We start from the raw sequence: 14,692 nt of genomic DNA on the forward strand, positions 1-14,692 counted from the left end.
TACACAGGGGCACGAGCAAAGACTGTGGATATCATTGGAAGTCATTTTAGAGGCTGCCTACCACACCTTGGTGAAAAGTATTATCTGCCTAATTGTGCAGATTTTGTAACCAAGGCTATGGAAGTTTTGTCAATTGGGGAAAACCATATAGCTTTATGGTAAAGCCAGGATTTAAACATTAGAATCTGTAAACTTTCTGCAATATCATGTAACAAGGGGCAAGAAAACAAAGAGATTTTCTTTCTCTATTTTCCTTAGTGGTTTCTTCCTCACCTCAGAGGAAACCAGTATTTTAAAAGAGAAAATTAATGCCTAGTGTGGTGCCTTCGTTGCCTACAGATTCTGTCTTGTTTTGTTTTATTCTGTTCTGTTTGATTCCAAGACCCCTTTTAAAAATCGTTCACATACAATGCCAATGAATTAAACATGTAAAAGTTGATATGCTCTAGTTCAAACAGCAGGTGGGATAGGGCGTGGACAGGAAAGGTTGATTTGAAATTTACAAGTACAGTAGAAACTACACTAAAATCTGCAAGTACAGAGCTTTAGTCAAAAAAGCATCACCTACCAGGTAAGAGGTGTTAGGAAAAAACACTTTTCCAATCTGAGCCTCACTTTCCTCACCTGAAATAGTGGGATAATGGTAAGACCTACTCCCCAAGGGGAGAGAAATGCCAGAGAGAGCCCTGGGTATGTGCTAGCTATAAAAATGCTAGGTTTTTTTAGACTAAAGCATCATTAAATTATTAACCTCTCTTCTAGAAAGGTGGGGGAAGGGTGAGGGGAAGCAAGAAACTTCAATGAGATTTATGCTTTGAGACACAGAAGTCATGGAAAGAATGATAAGCCCTACACATAAAGAAGGAATGGGCTGTTTACTTCTGTCCAAGAAGGGGTAACTGCCACTAGATTTTCCTTCCTAAAGTAAATAAATACAAAACTGAAAAAATACATGAAATAACTGACTTCAGGCACAAACAACAAGCAGTGAAGGATTGCTATGCTTGAGAGAAGAGAAATATGTAAGGTGAGCTCCATGACCACCCAGACTTTTCACCTGGGTAATAGACTACAGCATAAAGAAAGGGATTGTGGGATAGGGAAATAAAATCAAGAGGGCCTGATACCTCTGGGTTGAGGAAATAGAGACTAGAGCTGAAGGTGATTGAAGCGGCTGGAATTTGAAAGGCAGGATCCTGGAATGAGATCTATAGAGAGAAACTATAGATCCCACAATCCCTTTCCCTATCCCACAATCCCTTTCTTTATGCTGTAGTCTATTACCCAGGCAAAAAGTCTGGGTGGTCATGGAGTTCACCTTACATATTTCTCTTCTCTCGAGCGTAGCAATCCTTCACTGCTTGTTGTTTGTGCCTGAAGTCAAGAAGTTTGTAGGAGACCTCTTGGTTCCTTGGCTGAAAACTAAGCTCTGAATACACAGGGTAAGACTCCAGAGGCCAGGCAAAGAATAACCAGGGAGACAGAAGAACCACTAGAGAACTGTGAACTGAACTAGCTGAGCTTCCACAGGGAAATGAAGCTCTGACCTCCAGCCAGTAAGAATAGTGAGGCTTTCATCAACACCCTGGGCATTCCTAGAGACAGTGAAAGGGTCATACCTTAGAAAGAGCACAAATGGAGGCTTAGACCCACCCAAACAAAATTTTTTTTTAAAAAGCCTTCGATGAATTAAGAGATCTAAAAGCAAATTAATTTCTGCTTGAACAAAACATAACCTCAAAATCTAAATTCTAACAACTGAGCCTCTTGAGTCCCAGAAACTATTTTAAAAACTTATTAGACATGAAAAGAAGCAGATACCAGGAGAAAATTCAAAGGACTTAAAGAAAAGAAGAATATAAGAATGTAATGAAAGAACAAGAAGGAAATCTCAACTGAAATGTGAAAGCTATGAAAAAGGAAGAACCAAATGGAAATTCTAAAACTGAAAAATACAATACCTGAAATAAAAGCTCCACCAAATGGGCTAAGTAGTAAATTAGACCTTACAGAAGAAGAGATCTGCAAACTTGTAGATGAAGCAGTCAGTACAAAGTATTTGAACTGAAGCATAGAAAAATAAAAGCACCAAATAAAATAAATAAAGTCTTGACCATAAGACAATAATAATCCACACATGAAATTGGAGTCCCAAAAAGGAGAGGAGAGAGTTGAGATATGGAAAATATCTGAAGAAATAGTGGCTGGATATTTTCCAAATTTGGTGAAAAGTACAAATTCACGGATTGAGGAAGGTCAATAAGCCCAAAGACTGGATAAATTTTTTAAACCACACTAAGACTCATCATAATGAAATTGTGAGGAAACAGAAATATAGATCATAAAGGCAGCAAGAGAAGAGACACATAAAATACAAGTAAAAAAATAATAATTTCCAATAACCTTTCATCAAAACAATGAGACCCAAAAGATAACAAAACAATATTTTTAAAGCGCTAAATTCTAAGTACTTTCGATCTAAAATTATAGATACAGCTAGTCTTACTAGTCTTAAATATCCACCTTTACAAACCTGGAGGAATTTCTTCAACTAATAACATTATAATAACAGGAAATGACTGAGCTTACCATATGGACAACATTAAAATAGTTGAGAATAAGGTTTATATAAAACAAATGTGCATTCCACAAACTACAAATAATAGCCAGCATCACTATTGTGTGTTTCTGAAATTAATTCAAATCCATCCCCACCAAGGAACTAGAAAAATCTTTAGGCACTTGTAATTTAGGAAAATGACTCTGAAATAATATCATGTCTCTTAGGAATGCACATTAGATCAGTGCTTTCCTCGTAAGAAGACCTTTCTGTAAATCTAATACATGTAATTGTTAAACTTGTAGGTGTAGGGAAAGGATAGTGTTTTCAGTACATGGGACTGGAAGAGATAGCTATCTCTAAGGAATAAAAATGAACCTCAGCTCATACCTCATCATATATAAAAATTAATTCAACGTGGATTATGCATAGAACTATCAAAGCTAAAAACAATACAACTGCTAGAAGAAACCACAGGAGGATATCTTGTCAACCTTGAAGTCTATATAGATTTCTTAGACAAGAACCAGAAAACACTAATTGTAAGAAATTTTGATAAATCAGACTTCATCAAAATGTAAAACATTTTTGTGAAAAGACACCATTAAGAAAAAGAATAAGAAAGACACAGATTAGGTGAAAACACTCCCAAAACATATATCTGACAAGCATTTCGATCCAAAAATAAATAATTCTTCAAATTTCAATTATCAAAAGACAGCGCAGTGTTTAAAATGGACAGAAAGATTTGAGCAGGTTGTTCACAAAGGAAAATACATGAACAACCAACAAACATGTAGAAAAAGTGTTTGACATCATTATTCATCCATGGAATGCAAATTAAAACCAAACTCAGCTATAACCATCCATCCACTACAATGCTAGCATTTAAATGATTGACGATATCAAATTTTGGTAAAGATGTAGAACAATAGGAACTCTCATATATTAATGTCAGGAGTGCAAAATTGTTTGATCACTTTAAAAATCCATCTGGCAGTTTCTCATTAAGTTAGGTATTCAGCTACCCTATGACCCAGTAATTTCACTTCTATGTATTTACCCAAGAAAGATGAAAATACATGTGCACAGTAAGACTTGTATAAGAATATTCATAATAGCCTTACACATAATACCCCCAAACTGGAAACAATCTGCATATCCTTCAACAAATGACTAAAAAACAATTGACTTATAATCATACAACAGAATGTTACTGATCAGGAAAGAGGAATGAACTCCTGATACAGGTGACAATACAAATGAACCTCATGCCACATGCTGAGAAAAAGCCAGGCATAGGAGAGTACAACCTGCACAATACCATTTGTATGGTGTGTTTAAACAGGCAAAATTAATCTCTGGGGAAAGAAATCCCCAGAGATCTGGGGAAAGATTAGTGTTTTCCTGATGGGAAGGGGATGGACTGCAAAAGATTAGGAGACATACATTGAGGGTGATGGAAATATTCTGTCTCTTGGCAAGGATGTGGGAGACAGAGCCATATGCATTCATGAAAACTCATTAAATGTACTCTTGAGATCTGCATTCACTGTATGTTAATTATTCATCAATTTAAAAAAAAAATAAGGATCTAACATTTTTTAGAGAAGGAAAAGAAATGGAAAGAAGCATTTACAAGAGCCAGAGAAAATATCAGGGTGGAGTTAAGCCATGATTAATAGCAAGTAGGCATCAATGAAAGGCACCAAATCATATTGAAATATTTGTTTTCTTCAAAACATATTTTTTGCAAATGATTCATTTTTCAATATTATCTATGATTGCTCTGAGTAGTCCCTCCTTTTCTTCTTCCAAGCATACTTACTTAGAGAAATATGCAAATTTTCTACTATGCTTTCCAACGCTATTTTCAAATATGTACAGCTGGTTGATGAACTCACAAGGCCACCATCACCGGCCCTTACCATTTACCTAGTGGTACTGTCACCTAGCTGCAGATGACGTAGCCAGCGATAAGTAGGGGAACACCTGGACACCGAACTTGCAGATGTAATACAACTAAATAACACAATCATGGTCACTTATAGCCTTTAAGCTTTCTGCCCCAGCAAATTGAGTCCTTTTTTTTTCACTTTGGACTCTAATTTTCCAGATATTTTCAAATGCTTTAAATATATGCAGTGTACCAAGAGGCCATTAAGAAGCCTTCATCTATTTACTTATTGGATGGCAAATTTAAACTAATTGTACATCAGGCACTCAAAAATGAAGAAGCAGAATGATCCATATCTTGTAGGTAATAAACCATTTTTCTCTGTGATAAGAGGGTTGGTCTCAATTTTCCCCCATTCACTTTCCTAAAGGCTGGAACTTACCAAAGCAGGATAATAAAACAGTAATTTTCTGAAGTGACTCAAGCCAGAGGATGAGACAGAACCCCTTTTCATATGGTAATCCCCAAGAAACTTACCCTGGAGAGGCCCATACCGGCAGGGTGAGAAGTTGATTGTTCTCTAAGAGACCCATTGAGTTGGTCTGAAGGCCCATTCCTCACCCCTCTCTCACCCAGAGTGAAGCCCATAGATTGAATGCTATATCTGAGAAGTGGGTAAGCCCCTGGAATAGCAAGGAGAAGAGTTAAAGGGTTTAAGACAGAAGAAAGAGAATGCTCATGCCCAGATTTTCTCCTAGCAACCACAGAAGGTTGGTCCCAAGAACTTACCTTGAAACGCCCCATCTGATGAGGAGCTGGGACAAGTTCAATAGGGCCCAGGAATCATGCCTGAACCCCCTGTCTGGGTTGCAGAAAGAGGTAGACCCCTCATCACCTAGAGTGGGGCCAGGAGTCAGCAGCAGCAGCATGAGAAATAGCTTTTTTAGAACTAGAATCTCAGGCTCCACTCAGACCTCTGAAACAAAGTCTGCATTTCTTACAAAATCCCCTTGGGGTTCATACGCACATTAAAATGTGAGAAATACTGGGAGAATTCTTTTTTTATTCAATAACACATGTATAGCATTTATTATGTGCCAGACACTGTTCTAAGCATTTCACAAATATTAACAGATTTAATCCTCCTAGCAACCTTCTGATGTAGATTCTCCGTTTCATGAAGAGGAAAATGGGTCACAAAGAAGTTAAGTCACTTGCCCAAGGTCACACAGCTAGTAAGTGACTGGACTGGGATTTGAATCCCAGAAGCTTAGCTCCAGAGTCCATGCTCCTAACCATTCCATTGGGTTGTTATAAAAAAAAAAAAATGACTTCAAAGAGAAAGAAATTACTTTTTAAAATATATATACATATGTATTTGGGGGGGTTCAATTTGTGTGTCTGTCTGGTTAATAATACTGTTATTTAGTAATCAACTTTAATATTCTCCTTTTCCACCATAAAAGGTACAGGACTGAGGTTACACTTATTTAGCATCACCTTCTCCCTATTCTTAAATGTAGAACAGTTGGAAAAGATATTTTAGGTGTCCTCTCCAGAAGAATCTGAATTTGTTCTTTTAGTCTATAAAATGGGACTGCTTGCCTTGTATTCCTATCAGGGGTCAGAAAACTGAGATACATATTCAACTAGGCTTACTTTTCTTCAATACCCATCTTTACAAATGTGGAGGGATCCCTTTAACTAATAACATTATAATGACAAGGAATGACTGAAACCACCATATGGAAAACATTAAAATGATTTAGTATAAGATTTATGTAAAGAAATGTTTACAAAACAAATCCAGCAAGCTACAAATAATAGCCAACATCACTATTGTGTATTTCTGGTATTAATTAAATCCCTCCCCACCAAGAAACCAGTGAAACTCTTGGTTATGTGCAACTTAGAGGAAAGACTCTGAAATGACATCAAGATTATCCATGTTTCAGTCCACTCCATGTCTCATAGGAATGCAGAGCAGACCAGCGCCTTCCTTATAAGAAGTTTGGCCTGTTTTGTCTATTGCAATACATGTTTTTGTAAAACTTCTTTGTGTGAGATCTGCAGAATGCTTACAATCGCTTCCTGCATTGCATTCTCTGTCTGTGACCTTCTGCAGTGGTGAGATGAGATTTTAAGAGGCCAGGTTGACTTTTGGCACTATAAACACCACTCCTAGGATGTGTACGACATGAAAAACTCTCCCTTGTTAATTGGGATCGCTACTCACGCTAAATTCCTTCCTGTGTTACCTCATCAAGTATCCCCTGGATAAGGCAGCTTTATAATTTCATCTTCTCTTATGTTAGGACAATAGGCTCAGAGAGTATATTTGATTGACTAAACTATCAGATCTCTGATCAATTTTTCCCTAGAGCCCTGAAGACCCCCTATTTGTTCTTGCCTATGAACAGTTCTGGCCTCATTAGAAGGCTACGTCTTCCTTGAAGTGAGATGGCTCCCCAATTTTTTTAAAATATGCTTTCTAAGAAGCAGCCTGCTTAATGCAGTGATTAAAAACCCTTTCTGCATATTAGAATGGCCTGGAGAATTTTTAAAATCCCAATGTCCAGATCCCATCCCCAGAAATTCTGATTTAATTGGCCTAGGGCAGAGCCTGAACTCTGAATTCCTAAAAACAACCAGGGTTACCATCAGGATTAAATGCAACTCTGAATTCAGACACCAGACGCAGCGATTGGCACAATTATTTACTCAAGAAATACCAGTTGCCCCCTGTACCAGCCACCTTGCCCCCTGCCCTCCCAATTTCTGTGGAGACAAAGGAAGTGCCTAAAACATGGCTCTACTTCAGTGTCAGCTGGGTCAGCTGAGCTCCTCGGAGCAGCTCGGTGGAGAAAATGAAGCAGAGGAAGCTGCAGCCAGTCCCTGACAGGGACCTGTGACATGGACAGCTTATGTTTTAATGTAGGGCAAGAGGTCAGAATGAAGGGGGAAAAAGTCAGATTTGGTAAGATTTCAACACCTGGTTAATTTAAACAGGGTCACTGCCAATACTGTTGCTGCATAGGTCAAAACCTACTCAGAAAAATTGAGGGCTAGAGGAGGTGAACAATGGGCTCCATTTAGGTGATTATCAGTATTTGAATGGATAGGTCAAGTGCGGCGGAAAGAGTAGTTAATGGAAGTTAGAGAGCCCTCTTGGGAGAGAAGATATGACCCACTGTTCTTCTCAGAGGCTTGGCCAACCTCCTGTCCTTTCTGTATATCTCTTATAGCGGAAAAAAAAAAAAGCAGGAAGCTAATATATGGCAAATTGTCTCATTACTTCAAACACTCTCAACAACAAACATTGTTAGGTAGTGTTCTAGTTTGCTAGCTGCCAGAATGCAACACCCCAGAGATGGATAGTCTTTTAATAAAAGGGGATTTATTTCATCAGTTCTTCAGAGGAAAAGCAGCTAACTTTCAACTTTCTTTCTTACATGGGAAGCCACAGGGTGATCTCTGCTGGCCTTCTCTCCAGGCCTCTGGGTTCCAACAACTTTCCCCAGGTTGATTTCTTTCTACATTTCCAAAGGCCTGGGCTGAGTTGTGAGTGCTGAGATGAGGAATGCTGAGCTGCTTGGGCTGTGCTACGTTGAGCTCTCTCATTTAAGCATGAGCCAATTAAGTCAAATGTCCTTCATTGCAGCAGACACGCCTCCTAGCCGACTGCAGATGTAATCAGCAACAGATGAGGTTCACGTACTATTAGCTCATGTCCACAGCAACAGAACTAGGTACCTTCACCTGGCCAGGTTGACAACTGAATCTAACTACCACAGGTAGACTATTCATTCATTTGTTCAACAAACATTTTTTCTGAGCACCTACTATGTGTCAAGGTTGGTGCTAGGTATACAGAATAAAAATATTCTGATTTCACAGGTGAAGCTCAGTAACTCGACCAAGAACAGTAACATAGACCTGGGTCTTAATCTGAGGTATGACTCCAAATAAAATTTAGAGATAAGATAAGATCCTCCCCCACCCACCCAGTATCTAGGAATTTTAGACGTGATATTATCTCTAGTTTATAGCTCTTCCTTATTGACATTCCCTTCCTCCCCACAAGCATGAGCAAGGTTTCTCTATCCTACTCCTGTCCTGCCCCATCTTATTGTGTAACCCCTCCTCTCAGAAGCCTTCTGGGACCCCACATGAGCTGGCTGTCCCTCCAAACAACTGGTGGCAAAATTACCTTGTATTATAATTGTTTATTTGTCTGTCTTTCCTACTGGACCATGAGAGCCTCAAAGACAGGGTTATTCATGATTTACACTGAGATCCAGAGGACCTACCATAGTACCTGACAAAGAGGAGGGATGAAAGGAAGGGAGGGAAAAGGGGAAAAGGGAAGAAGGTGGGAAGTAAAGAAGGGAGTGAGAAAGGTTGAATTTCAATGACGTTTTCCCTAAATTAGGTGAGAAATTGAGCTGGATATGAGATTTGAATCATTCAGACAGTGAATGAATGATTCATTCAATCATTCAGAGGGACTCAATACTCATTTTCCCATGCAGAGAAATTGGCTCAAAGAAAAGCAGAAGGAAAGGAACAAGGGGTTCTGTGAAGAGACCACTAGGACTCTGGCCTGGCTTGGAGGGAAGGGTTCAGGCTGAGCATAGAAGGAGGGAATGGTTAAAGGTACATGGATAACTTGCAGGACTGAAAGCATTCGGCCATGGACTGAACACCCAACCATCAAACACCTACCCTGAGCCAGGAGCCATTCAGCAGAGTGAATTAAACAAGCCCAGGCCCTACTGCCCTAGTCCTCGCCATCCCGGAGAGCATACCTGTTTGGGAGATAAAAAGGAACCATCAGAAGCCTGGCCCAGGAGAGATGCAATTTAAGTGGAGTGTGAGGGCCATTTGTCTTGTCTGGAGTGAAGGGTGATCTGGATGATCTGGAATGAGGATGAGAAAAAGTGAGAGAAGGATGCAAATAATAAAAACCTATAAACTAGATTCAACCCTATGAAGGCAAAGTCATATTCTGTATTGTTCGGTCTTTTATCTCTCACATTCATCTGTATATTCCCAGGACCCACAACATCTCCTGGGCATGACAGACGCTCAAGAAATATTTATTGAACAGGAGGGATGGGATGGGATGGAATTGAACTGATCTGAACCGAATTTGAGTGACTTGAAAGAGGGCAGCTGAGGAGTCCTGAACTGGGATTTCAACTTGAACACTAGCTTTCCATAGAATTTAAGTAGTTTACATGGTCAAATTAAAGTCTTCAAGGTCAGCTTATTTTGGACAACACTAGGTGAAATAAGTGTGAACAGATCTCTTGGCCATGAGGTACCTCCTGATCTTGGACATCCTTTGGGACTGGGGACACTCCAAGGGAATGTGGCATGTTCTGTAGTTTCCAATTCATTTGGCTCCAGGACCCCTAGACCTTCCCCTTTTAATTTGTTTGTTTGTTTGTTTCATTTTAAACCTTACGGAACTAATTTCAGCAAGAGCAAGAACTTGGTAAACCCCTAGATGACCTCTCTGGCTCTAGCAATCTGATCTTCATGCAAGTTCACAAACGAAGGATGGCCATATAGATTCAGGAATTGGTAACAGCCTGATTTAGCTGGGGTGAAAAACCTGAGTGGGAGAAGAAGAGAATCCTGTTTGTGAGGTGGGCAAAGAGGAGACTTGACAGTCCAGGAAAGAAGTCTGTGATTGCCCTGGTAGATGAGACCTGGAACTTCCCTCAAGAAAAGCAAGACATTCCTTGGGTGAGGCATTGATATTCTGGCGTGGTTTTTAATTTCCCGTCTCTGGGATTAGGTATGTCAGAGAAGAGTCCTCTGACCGCCTTCTCTCAATACATCCAGGAGCTTTTATTTTGTTACCAATTTCCCTACATTGTGTGCTTTCTTTGAGAATCATAACCGCGTGAATATTTGACAAGTGAATGGTACAAACATTTTGAAACGTACCGTTTTCCCCAGAGCTGCATTTCCTACTATAATCCGAGGTGATTTCGGTTGCCAGAAACACTCACGCCATTAATGGATTTGGAGGGAAGATGCTGGTAATGAGATTTTCAAATGCGAATTGTTTTGCTTTCAAATGCAGGGTGAAATCCAGCGATATATTCCTTTAGACACACTGGTGTAGTAAGTCCAGCTAATCAAACGAATGCTTGGTGCGTGTTTTATGTGAGCTTTTTCTGTTTTCAAACAAAAGCTACAAGGGAATCTATCTTCTCATTTCGGGTGTGATGAGTCCTTGAGCTCTGGAATTGAGTAACTCTTCTGTATTCTAAGGCACGGGCTAGGCCGCTTCACATTTATACTCTTGAGACGTTGATTTCTTTCATTCATTCAACAAATGTTTATTGAGGGCCTGCTTTGTGTCAAAGGCACTGTTTTGTTCTCTAAGTGGTATAGCAGCGAACAGAAAAACAGCAAGATCTCTGTTGTCACAGGCATACACCCTGGTAAACAAGTAAACATATCCACATTTAAATGGTAAGAACTAACTTGGAGGAAAATAAATCCAGGTATATGTTTGAGAGCAATGGGATAGGGTCTTGTTTAATTAGGCTTTCAGGGACAGCCTCTTTGAGGTGTCTTTTGAGCAGACACGTGGAGAGGAAAGGAAACTGGAAGCTACTGATGGCTCCAGGTTCCAGTTTAGAGCCAGTCTTGGGTTACACCTTTGTCTCATTCCAGATTGGATGCTCACTGGAAACCAGACAGAATTGTCAGGGCAAAGCAGGGAGTTGGAGGTGGCACCAGATTTGGAGAAGGTGATGCCAGGATCTGAAAGAGGGAATTCCAGGCGAGAGCACCAGGAGGACCCCAGCAGCTGGGCCTGTCTCTCCCTGACACCCCACTCTCAGCCGGTCAAAACTGGGCTCCTCCTCCTTGGCCCACAGCCAGCCCTGGGAATGACGCAGAACGTGTGTCCCGGCGCCCAAGTGTGGGTCATCGTGCCCCCTAAGTGTGGGTCATCGTGCCCCCTCAGTGCCTTCGTTTCCTCACTTGCCATGCCCGTGGGACCTCCACAGGCGCTTATGAGAGTGTGAGCAGGAAGTCCTCCCTCAGAGCCACCCTCCTTCCTTGATAAGCAGTAGGTCCATTCCCTGATCTGGGAGCCTGTATAAAGGAGAGGAGCTGGTGGCTCCTGGGAGCAGAGACCAGCCTCTTCTCTCGTTTCCACATGCCCTTCTTCCCACGCCACGATGGGGCACCAGACGCCCTGCCAGAGGGACACTTCCAGACCTGTTCTCCAAGGGCCTGTGGGGATGGGAAAAGCCCTGTGGCCTCATCTCAGCTGGACGAATGCCCTCTCCTCAGGACACGGGACTTTTGTTCTGAGTACTCTGAAATTATATAAGCTTCTTTGCCTTCCCTTCTAACTGAAAACTGCCTGCGAGAGAGGAGTTGGCGAATTCACCACTCTATCTCCCGGCACGTGAGGGAAATGGATGGAAGGTTTGGATGGATCTTAATTCTCCAAACTGAGGGTCTAAGACAGGGGCCTGTGAAGTGCTGTGCCTCACTCCCTGGCCCCCTGCCTTGGATTCCACACAACACTCAGTCCCCGGCGCGCAGCCCCAGCGCATCTGACGCGTGTGCCTCCCGGAAGTGCAGAAGATTCAGTACCCCCGGGGCCAACCCCCAGCCGCTGGGGTTGGTGGGTAAATCCTCAGCTCACCTGTCTTTGGCAGAGTTATTCCAATGTGTGTTCTACACTGCTCTTCCCACAGCCACCTGTAGGACTGAGCCCCAGCGGCCACATGGGTAACCAGCTCATTGAATGAACATACCCGTTCTTGGTTTTCCTCCCTCCCTGGTCTTGCTTTCTCTCTGCCCTCACTGTGCTTCTTAAATCCACTTCCCAGATGAACTACTGGCACCCAAGCCCTTGTCCCTGCTCAGACTTTGAAGAAACCCAAAGCGTCTAATTGTCTAATAGGGATGCTGCTTGGTGGGCCCTCTCAACCCTCCTTGTGGTCAGTTTATAGCATTGGGATTTTCTGGTGTTTGACGCAACCTCCGAATACTCCCACCCACAAGCGTCTTTTCTTCCCCTCCAGTGGTCACCACCCCAGAAGCTTGTCCTCCCAACTTTGGCCATCCTATCTGACATGCTCAACCAGAAAACTCGAATGGACTTAATCTTTGATCCAAATGATATTTGGGATAGTTCCCCAGCCCCCAAATCTGGAAGTTTGGAGGCCATAATGAAAAGCTTATTGAACCATTCAAAGAGCACAATCTTCTTGACATTATATCACAATCTCTTTAAAAGGGGCCAGGAGGATAGAGCCCAGAAAGGTGCTGCTTTCAAATACGGCTACTTGAGAAATGATAGCTATTGCTCCAGAAATACACCTCCACCTGCTGCCGTGCTGCCTGGCTCACCCGGAACTCTCTGAAGCACTGGGATGCACAAGTTTGTGCGATGAAGCCCTCCTTTCAGTAGAAAGGAAATCTGGCCGAGGAACCCATTCATTCTGATTTCCACGAGACTCTGCCTTTCATCTAGGTGAGTGGTGAGTCTGAAGGAATCCAAGTGGCTCTATTGAAGTGCAGCATCTGAAAGAGATGCTGGATGCTACAGGAGCCAATGCCTCTTGGAAAGAGTTGAAAACTCAGCCACAGAGAGGGAGAGGGAGAGCCCATTTGGGTGGGCTCGGTGTGGGACCTGCAGAAGGCAGCTAGCGCTATCGGTGCCTCCCCAGAGCTCCCAGGGCCACCCTGGCAATCACTAGCACACGTTGCTACACACGTGGCATCTTCCCGCGCCTTTTGCCGCAGGCTCACGCTGGTTGCAGGTGGTGTGTGCAAAAAGGACCAGCCTGAGAGGCGGGAAGTTAATACCTCAAAAGATACAGGGTTTCTCTTCACAGTGATGGAAACATTTTGGCAATGGAGGTGGGGAGAGCAGCACAACACTGCAGGTGCGATTAACACCACTGAATTACATATTTGAAAGTGGTTAAAATGGAAATTTTTAGATTGTTAACAGAATAAAAATTTAAAAACAAACAAACATAGAACTGTTGAACACAAAGAGTGAACCCTAACATGAACTACAGACTATAGTTACTAGTATAATTATAATAATACTGTTTCATCAACTGTAGCAAAGGTACCACACCAATGCAAAATGTTAATAGTAGGGAAAATTGGGGACAGAGTCAATATGGGAACTCTACTTTCTGCATGATTTTCCTGTGAAACCTACAACTACGCCAATAATTGGGAAAAAAATGGAGGGACCTTCATCCTACAAGGGGTGGGAATTGGTAGACAAATGCCCCCACTTCCTCGTCTCAATTGACCAACCCTGGGTGTGTCCCACACACTCTTCAAAGGGTCACAGTGCTAGGTCTCTCACCATGGCCCCCTTCATCACCATTCCTCTCTCACACCCTGAACAGCGCTTCCTCCCAAATAAACCATAGACACCCAATCTTTGTCTTAAGATCTGCTTCTTGGGAGAACCCAGATAGGACAATGGGGAAACTGGCCCACTAGTGAGAAGGTCACCAGCAGCTTGAGGCATGCAGAGGGGCATGTTGCTGGCAGGTGACCATCTCATAGGACAGCCAGTTCCAGGGGTGTGCGGGAAGGGACCAGGAGCACCCAAGAGAAGAATTAAGTGGCCTCCAGAGGAGGTGCTTTGCCAATTTAACCCTGTGAGATAAAGACTGGAGGCACAAAAGAAATAGGCACCAAGGGACCCCAAGAGATGTCCACCTCCAATGGGAACGAAGAAGGACTCGGATTCCACCTCTTCTGAGGTCCCAGCTATTGGCTGCTCTTGGTTAGGGACCAAAGTGTTGATAAGGGCAGAGAAGATGAGGGATAATGAGGCCTGAAATGAGCCTGCCAAGAAGGAGGAGGGTGAGGAGGGGAGAGGGTAAAGTCTAAGCTGCAGCAGCCATTTGACCCACCACTGGGTCTGGTTCCTATTTCTATGGAAATGAGCTCATTATGGTTACATCTTTTTCCAGCTCCTGGTTGATTCATGAAGTGGTTGCGAATGTTGATAATCACTTCATGAATCACTGACAAACATGGGAGCCAAATATCTGGCACCCACGGCCGCCGCCTCTCCTGACGAGCCGCCTTCCGTGGGTTGGGGTGGCCCACTCTCAGCAGCCAGGTGTGCAGGCCGGAAGGGGCCTCGTTTATACGCCCCGAGTCTCTCACTTCAGTGATTCCACACTGGCCATCGCATCAAGCGTCGAATCCAC

The 14,692-nt window shown here is 42.5% G+C and overlaps 1 long non-coding RNA gene across 1 annotated transcript in view; it reads right to left on the bottom strand.

Annotated features, from left to right (window-relative positions):
• The window catches only part of LOC143659543 (uncharacterized), a 170,132-nt gene that overhangs the window by 7,917 nt on the left and 147,523 nt on the right, over window positions 1–14,692 (bottom strand). Inside the window, exon 5 of the long non-coding RNA XR_013163603.1 lies at window positions 9,266–9,376. This is a non-coding gene — a long non-coding RNA (uncharacterized LOC143659543). The remainder of the gene's footprint in view (window positions 1–9,265; window positions 9,377–14,692) is intronic.

Source organism: Tamandua tetradactyla, chromosome 16, assembly GCF_023851605.1.
Source record: "Tamandua tetradactyla isolate mTamTet1 chromosome 16, mTamTet1.pri, whole genome shotgun sequence".
Classification (NCBI taxonomy): domain Eukaryota; kingdom Metazoa; phylum Chordata; class Mammalia; order Pilosa; family Myrmecophagidae; genus Tamandua; species Tamandua tetradactyla.